General features: G+C 45.5%; 2 non-coding genes across 2 annotated transcripts; both read left to right on the top strand.

The window, feature by feature from the left end:
* Positions 1-73, top strand: trnat-ugu (transfer RNA threonine (anticodon UGU)). Its single transcript has one exon. It is a non-coding gene; the product is annotated as a tRNA-Thr (tRNA).
* Positions 74-6,577: 6,504 nt separating this feature from the next.
* On the top strand, positions 6,578-6,673 carry trnai-uau (transfer RNA isoleucine (anticodon UAU)). Its single transcript has 2 exons — positions 6,578-6,615; positions 6,638-6,673. It is a non-coding gene; the product is annotated as a tRNA-Ile (tRNA).
* Positions 6,674-8,805: the final 2,132 nt, after the last annotated feature.

The raw sequence follows: 8,805 nt of genomic DNA, 5'->3' as shown, positions 1-8,805 counted from the left end.
GGCGCCGTGGCTCAATGGTTAAAGCACCTGTCTTGTAAACAGGGGATCCTGGGTTCAAATCCCAGCGGTACCTTCAAGTTCATGTTGTTTGTTTCTTTGCTTCCATTTTTCCACCCGTTGTGCTCCAGAGAGCAGCGAGATCAATGTTGACTCTTCCTCATTGGCAGCCTCCAGAAGCCCTTCGTTTTTGCTTCCCAGCCTATCTGTGTTGACTGCCGATTTAAATTAGTTCCAGAGATTCCCATCCACGGGTTTCCAATTGCAACGAATCATCTCCGTGAGGTTAAAGTGCCCCCTGCTCCTTTATATTTCCATTAAATAATAAAAATCAATTGCGGAATAAAAATTCAGCTGTTCGCTGATATTCTGTATTTTCCCAAATCAAGTCGACAGGAGGGAACGAATCTTTCTGTGAGGACGTTGGACAAACTGATTCTCGGGGAGAGCTAAACATTCATGGTGGAGATTAAACACAGACCAACACCGCGGGACCGCTTCTGGTCAACGACTTTAATTCTTAAACCAGAGTTGTTTTAGCGAAGGGATTGAAGAGCTGGATTCTAAATCTAAGGGGATTCCGACCCGCCGGTTTAACCAGATTTACACGGTTCACTTCACTTCAAGAGGAAAACATTCGACAATTTCAAAAGTTTCATCCCCTGATTCTCGAGACCGGACAGGAAGTGAAATTTCAAATTGGTTTTTCAGTTCGAGCAACAAGATTCTTCTCAATATAAGAAAAACGGAGTGTTTCAAACTGCAGGGAGTGAATTAACCGCAGATTCGGAGCCAGCGCTCTCCAGTTTGTTCTTATCTACAACACTCTTAGAATTATAGAGTCATAGAATGGTTCCAGCACAGAAAGAGTACATTCGGCCCTTCGAGTCCGTGCCGGCTCTCTGCAAGAGAAATCCAGCTAATCCCATTTCCCCGCTCTTTACTCGAAGCTCTGCATTTTTTCCCCTTCAAGTACTGATCCAATTCCCTTTTGAAAGCCACAAGTGAATCTGCCTCCACCACCCCCTCAGGCACTGCATTACAGATCACAACCATCGCTGTGTCAAAAACTTTTTTCTCATGTCGCCTTTGGTTCTTTTGCCCATGACCTTAAATCTATGTCCTCTGGTACTTGATCCCTCCGCCAATGGGAACAGTTTCTCTCTATCTACTCTGCCTGGACCCTTCATGATGTTGAATACCTCGATCAAATCTCCTCTCAAACTTCTGGCTCAATGGAGAACAGCCCCAGCTTCTCCAGTCTATGCACGGAACTGAAGTCCCTCATCCCTAGAATCATTGCAGTAAATCTCTTCTGCAACCTCTCTAAGGCCTTCACATCCTTCCGAATGTGCGGTGCCCAGAACTAGAAACAATACTCTAGTTGTGGCTCAACCACTGCTTTATAAAGGTTCATCATAACCTCCTTGCTTTTGAACTCTATGCATCTATTCATAAAGCCCAGGTTCCCGTATGCTTTCTTAACCGCTTTCTCAACCTGCCCTACCATCTTCAATGATTTGTGTACATAGACCCGCAGATCTCCCTGTTCCTGCACCCCTATTAGAATTATACCGTTTAGTTTATATTGCTTTTCCTCGTTCCATCACTCTTCCCTTCCGCCGATAATTCTTAGGACTGAAAACTCAGTTTAATTACACCGACTTATCATTTTCTAATTTATCCCGTTTCTCTCCCTCTCTGTCTGTATCGAACGTGGTTTCCTCACATGTTGCGACCCCGCCCGCACTCCTTCCGTCTCTGTGTTCAGACAAAGGAACTGGCTGAAGTGTCACATTATCCTGGGGGATTTCAGCGTGTAAGTGAGGCTTCCGCGGACACTGGATCCCGTTCAAAGAGTTTCATCAAGAGGTGTTTCAATTCGGTGAGATGATCTTTACTTCCTGGAGATTATAATGTCCAGACGGGCAGTGAGACTGAATGGAGTCTGAGTGCTGAGATTGGAATGGGAGGCCAGCAAATTCACTTTGGTCTGGCCATGTTTTAATTTCTTCTCTATGAATCCCCTGAGCTGGAGATCAGCCTCCTCCTTGAGAGCGATTCGCCAATCCAGATCAGAGGGAATTAAGTGTCATGAAAGTCGAGTGGGACTGGAGCCCCTTGTTTGACTAATTTATTCGAGTTTTTTGAGGATGTAACCAGCAGGGTAGATCAAGGGGAACCAGTGGCTGTAGTTTACATGGATTTTCAAAAGGCATTCGATAAGTTCCCACATAAAAGGTTGTTCCATTAAGTAAGGGCGCATGTGGTTTGGGGGTAATATATTAGCATGGATAGTAGATTAGTTAACGGAGAGAAAGCAGAGAGCAGGGATAACGAGTCATTCTCAGGTTGGCAGTCTGTAATTAGTGAGGTGCCACAAGGATCGGTGCTTGGGCCTAAGCTATTTACAATCTATATTAATGAATTAAATAAAGGGAACGAGTGTACTGTATCCACCTTTGCTGACGATACAAAGCTCGGCGGCAAAGCAAGTTGTGAGGAGGAGACAAAGAATCTGCAAAGGGATATAAAAAGATTTACTGAGTGGGCAAGAAGGTGGCAGATAGAGTATAACGTGGAGAAATGTGAAGTTATTCACTTTGGCAGTCAGAATAGAAGAACAGAATATTGTTTCAATGGTGAGAATCTATTAAAGGTTGGTCTTCAGAGAGACTTGGGTGACCTAGGTCATAACATTTATTACGTGGGTACAGCAAGCAATTAGGAAAGCAAATGGCATGTTGGCCTTTATTGCAAGGTGGTTGGAGGACAAGAGTAACGAAGTCTTATTGCAGTTGTGAGGGCTTTGGTGAGACCTCTCCTGAAGTACTGCCAACAGTTTTGCTCTCCTTATCTAAGGAAGGATATACTTGCCTTCGAGAACGTGCAATGAAGGTTGACTCGATTAATTCCTCCGATGAGAGGGTTGTCCTATAAACAGAGGTTGAGTAGAATGGGCCTAAACTCTCTGAAGTTTAGAAAAATGAGAGGTGATCTCATTAAAACGTAAAACATTGTGAGGGGGCGTGACAAGTTAGGTGCTGAGAGATTGTTTCTCCTAGTTAGATAGAAATGAACCAGGGGCATAGTCGCAGGACAAGTGGTCGGTTATTCAAGACTTTGATGAGGAGGAATTTGTTCACGCAGAGGGTTGTGAAATTTGGAATTCTTTACCCCAGATGGCTGTAGATGCTGATTCATTGAATATATTCAAGGCTGAGATAGAACGATTTTAGGACTCTCGGAGAATCAAGGGATATGGGGATCGGGCGGGAAAGTGGAGTTGAGTTGGAAGATCAGCCATGATCTGATTGAATGACGGAGCAGGCTCGAGGGGCCGTATGACCGACTCCAGCTCTTGTTTCTTATGTTCTTAAAACAGGAAGCGTCGGGATGGCTGTTTGCCTTCCATGAAGGACATCGGTGAACAGCTTGGGTTTTTATTACAAGGTCCCACCCTTCAGTATCATTACTATGTTGCCGTTATCTAAAATACAACGCTAGTGGGATTTGAACCCACAACCTTTAAAACCGTTTCATTTACTCACAATGACGTATCCATTGCGTCACAGAGCTAAAAGCAGCAAGGTCAATTTTGCTGAGTGCTGAACCGACCGGGCAAGCCGTTCGGTAGATTTGCACTTCCCACAGATTTTCCGTGGGGTTTCACACGCACGTTTTTATCAGCCAAACATCTGAACAGAGCTACAGAGCTACGACAGCAGACTGAGAGATGGGGGTTGAGGGATATTGTGAGAAGCTTGATAGGTGGGTTGAGAGGCATGGAGTGAAGGACTTAGTTGGGTTTGATGGATATGGTGAAAACTGGGAAGCTGGGGTTAGATGGAGAGTAAAGCTCCCTCAACAATGTCCCGTCAAACACTCACAGGGCAGGTACAGCACGAGTTAGATTACAGAGTAAATCTCCCTCTTCACTGCCCCATCAAACATTCACAGGGCATGTACAGTACGGGTTAAATCCAAAGTAAAACTGCCTCTAAACTGTCCCATCAAACACTCCAAGGGCAGCAGCACAGAGCGGCCGGGATATCACAGGATCATTGTCGGTGCAGCACAGGAGGAGGCCATTCAGCCCCTCGAGTCCGTTCAGCCATTCAATTAGATCTTGGCTGATCTGTACGTAGGAACAAATGGAAGCGATTCATCTGGTCGAGCCTGTACCATCATTCAACTATAAGGAACCGATCCCACCATCAAACTCACCATGGACGACTCTTCAGAATCGTTTTTTTTCTTGGACACACAAATCTCCATCAAAGACGGGCATCTCAGCACCTCACTCTACCGCAAGCCCACGGACAACCACACGAAGCGCCACCGATCCAGCTTCCACCCAAACTCCGTCAAAGAGGCCATCCCCTATGGACAGGCCCTGCGAATACACAGGGTCTGCTCAGACGAGGAGGAACGCGATGGACACCTACAGACGCTGAAAGACGCCCTAGTAAGAACGGGATATGACGCTCGACTCATCGATCGACAGTTCCGACGGGCCACAGCAAAAAATCGCATAGACCTCCTCAGGAGACTAACACGGGACGCAACCAACAAAGTACCCTTTGTCGTCCAGTACTTCCCCGGAGCGGAGAAACTACGCCATGTTCTCCGCAGCCTTCAACATGTCATCGATGACGACGAACACCTCGCTCAGGCCATCCCCACACCTCCACTACTCGCCTTCAAACAGCCACCCAACCTCAAACAGACCATCGTTCGCAGCAAATTACCCAGCTTTCAGGAGAACAGAGTCCACGACACCACACAACCCTGCCACGGCAACCTCTGCAAAACATGCCAGATCATCGACACAAATACCACCATCACACGAGAGGACACCACCCACCAGGTGCATGGTTCATCCTCCTGTGACTCGGCCAACGTTGTCTACCTCATACGTTGCAGGAAAGGATGCCCCAGAGCATGGTACATTGGCGAGACCATGCAGACACTGCGACAACGGATGAACGGACACCGCGCAACAATCGCCAAACAGGAGGGTTCCCTCCCAGTCGGGGAACACTTCATCAGTCAATGACATTCAGCCACCGACCTTCGGGTAAGCGTACTCCAAGGCGGCCTTGGAGACACACGACAACGCAAAATCGTCGAGCAGAAATTGATAGCCAAGTTCCGCACCCATGAGGACGGCCTCAACCGGGATCTTGGGTTCATGTCACGCTACACGTTACCCCACCAGCGAACAAATGTTATATGTTTTTAATATAACGGGTCAGTTGCTGTCTTTTCTATGTTTCTACCTCTCTATCTCTGTTTTTTTTTGTTTGTTGTTTTTTTTTGGTGATTTGTATATTCTGAGACCTGGCAGGTAACACCTGTCTGTCTGCACACTGATTGCCTTTGCAACGGGCAGTTGAAAAAACTGTCTGTTATCACCAGCATTGTTCTGTGAATTATAAATGCGACTTCATTTCGAGGTTTTCATTTTCACATCGTTCACCTGAGGAAGGAGGTAGCCTCCGAAAGCTTGTGAATTTAAAATAAAATTGCTGGACTATAACTTGGTGTTGTAAAATTGTTTACAATTGTCAACCCCAGTCCATCACCGGCATCTCCACATCATATTTATTAATGACTGGGATGAAGTTTGCAGATGTGACGAAGTGAGAACGGACAGTAAGTGAAAAGGGGAGCAGGAAGTTGCAAAGGCGCATAGACAGATTAAGAGAATGGACAAAACTATGGCAAATAGAGTTCAAAGTGGGCAAGTGTGAGGTCATCAACTTTGGACACGAAAATCGGCGAATTTTCTGAATGGTTAGAAGCGAGGGATTGTAGAGGAGCACAGAGATTTGGGAGTGCAAGCACATAAATCATTGAAAGGCAGGTGGAGAAAGTAATTGAAAAGTCTCAACTCTTGTAACCAGAGGCTTCCTCTCACTCTTCCACATTATCACTGTTTCAAGCCGCCCAGCCACAACTCATAGGTCACACACACTGGCAGCTATTTAACCATGACAGGCACATCACTCAGCCACACATCCCGCTTTCTTGCAGGTGAAGGTGGTGCATATCAGGAGGCAGCAAGTAGCAGTGATACTTAGCCCGTCGATCTTGTTGCACCATTAAATGAGATCATGGCGGAGCTGTGACCTCACTCCATGTACCCGGCTTCGCCCCATATCCCTTAATACCCTTGTTTCACAGAAATCTATCAATCTCAGAATTAGCATTCACAAGTGTGCTACCATCAACTTCCATCTGCAGAAGAGCGTTCCAAAACGTCTCCCACCCTTTGCGAATAGAAGCCGAGGTGAAGTGAAAACAACACACATGGAGAAAAGATGTTGTGCAGATCGAAGCTGAATATGAATTTATCGCAATTCACGCGATGTCATGAATGCAGAATGAAAATGCTGCTACATTGGGCGTTAATCGAACACTTGCTTCGTGTGTGGCAGGAAAGAATTCGATTTCCAAAACACCAATGCCCAAGTGGCAGGTGGCGGCATGTGTCCACTTGGAAACCTGCCTGAAAGAATATGCAGTCTTACAGGCCGAAAATGAGTGTGTTTGATGAGACTACTAAACCAACGCGGCTCCAGTGGCGCAATCGGTTAGCGCGCGGTACTTATATAACAGTATTCAGGCTCAAGAAATGCCGAGGTTGTGAGTTCGAGCCTCACCTGGAGCAGTTTAACCTTTTGCTTCTAACATTTCCACCGGAGTTCAAGGGACAGCTGGTCTGTTCCCTGAAGCATCTCCTTCTTCGTGTTCTCATGTGGGCACTGGAACATAAGGGTGAACTCTATGACATGTCACAAGTGTTGTCAGCAGCTAAATGTGTTTAAAACGCGCAAGACGCGTCATGCCACCAGCTGTTTGACCTGGCCGTCCGCCACAAATGCACTTGTTTATGCCCCAGTATAACTATCGGGGACTTTCCAGACTCTGAGGACTTCACCGAGGACTGCGAGTGCATCCGGTGCCTTGGAGAACCACAGGCTCAAGTACCAGCCGTCGACTTCAGGGGTCCCCGACGGGCAGACGCAAGTGAGCTTGTGATTGATTGTTTGTCTGTTACAATACTTGTATGTTATAAGTGTTACAATAAAGTAGTACCTTTTACTTTCGCCTGTGTACTATATTGTCTCAGATCCAGAACCTGTATTTAAAACAAAACACCACACAATACGACAGTGTAACCCTGCGATAAAACAATACACAGATTCGAGATAGAATTTACAGAAACGGGCCATTCGCCCCAACTGGTCTCTGCTGGTGTTTATGCTCCACACAATATTCCTCCAACTCCATCTCATCTAAAACTATCAGCATATCTTTCTGTTCCTTTCTCTCTCGTGTACTTATCTAGCGTCCCCTTACATATTTCTAAGATATTCTCCTCAACTACTCCATGTAGCTGTAAGTTCCACATTCTCACTACTGTCTGAGTAAAGATGTTTCTCCTGAATTCCTTATTGAAGGTATTGGTGACTATTTTCTACTGATCACCCGAAAATTTCGGCTCCCCGTAAGTTGAAACATCTTCTCTATCCCCACCTATCAAACCACGACATAATTGTAAAGACCTCGACCAGGTCACCTCTTAGTCTTCTCTCTTCTAGAGTGAAATGTCCAACACTGTTCAGTCTTTCCTGATAGGTATAACCTCTTAGAATTGTTATGATCCTCGTGAATATTTTATTTTCGTTCTCCAGTGCTTCTATATCCGTTTCCGTAATATGGAGACCAGAACAGTGCAGGCCTAAAACGTCATCATTGAGAGCGGTTCGTCAATCCAGATCAAAGGGAATTCAGAATTGAGAAAGTCGGGGTGGACCGGCGCCACTCGCATAACAGGAAGTGTCTGGGCGGCAGTTGCCTTTCATGGACATCAGCTTGGATTTTTGTTTCACCCACAGCGTCATTATTATGGAGCCCTCATCTGAAATATAAATCTGGGGGAACACATCATCATTATTATGGTGCCATGATCTGAAATATAACTCTGGGGGAACACAGCATCATTATTATGGAGCCATGATCTGAAATATAAATCTGGGGGAACACAGCATCATTATTATGGGGCCATGATCTGAAATATAACTCTGGGGGAACACAGTATCATTATTATGGTGCCATGATCTGAAATATAACTCTGGGGGAACACATCATCATTATTATGGTGCCATGATCTGAAATATAACTCTGGGGGAACACAGCATCATTATTATGGAGCCATGATCTGAAATATAAATCTGGGGGAACACAGCATCATTATTATGGGGCCATGATCTGAAATATAACTCTGGGGGAACACAGCATCATTATTATGGAGCCCTGATCTGAAATATGACTCTGGGGGAACACAGCATCATGATTATGGAGCCCTGATCTGATATATAACTCCTGGGGAACACAGCATCATTATTATGGAGCCCTGATCTGATATATAACTCCTGGGGAACACAGCATCATTATTATGGAGCCCTGACCTGAAATATAACTCCTGGGGAACACAGCATCATTGTTATGGAGCCCTGATCTGAAATATATCTCTGGGGGAACACAGCATCATTATTATGGAGCCCTGATCTGAAATATAACTCTGGAGGAACACAGCATCATTATTATGGAGCCCTGATCTGAAACATAACTCTGGGGGAACACAGCATCATTATTATGGAGGCCTGATCTGAAATCTAACTGTGGGGGAACACAGCATCATTATTATGGAGGCCTGATCTGAAATATAACTCTAGTGGAACACAGCATCATTATTAAAGAGTCGTGATCTGAAATATAACTCTGAGAGAACTCAAG

The sequence above is a fragment of the Heptranchias perlo genome, unplaced genomic scaffold, assembly GCF_035084215.1.
Source record: "Heptranchias perlo isolate sHepPer1 unplaced genomic scaffold, sHepPer1.hap1 HAP1_SCAFFOLD_133, whole genome shotgun sequence".
Classification (NCBI taxonomy): domain Eukaryota; kingdom Metazoa; phylum Chordata; class Chondrichthyes; order Hexanchiformes; family Hexanchidae; genus Heptranchias; species Heptranchias perlo.
The sequence above is the reverse complement of the archived record's forward strand: the minus strand, read 5'-3'. Positions and strand labels throughout refer to the sequence as shown.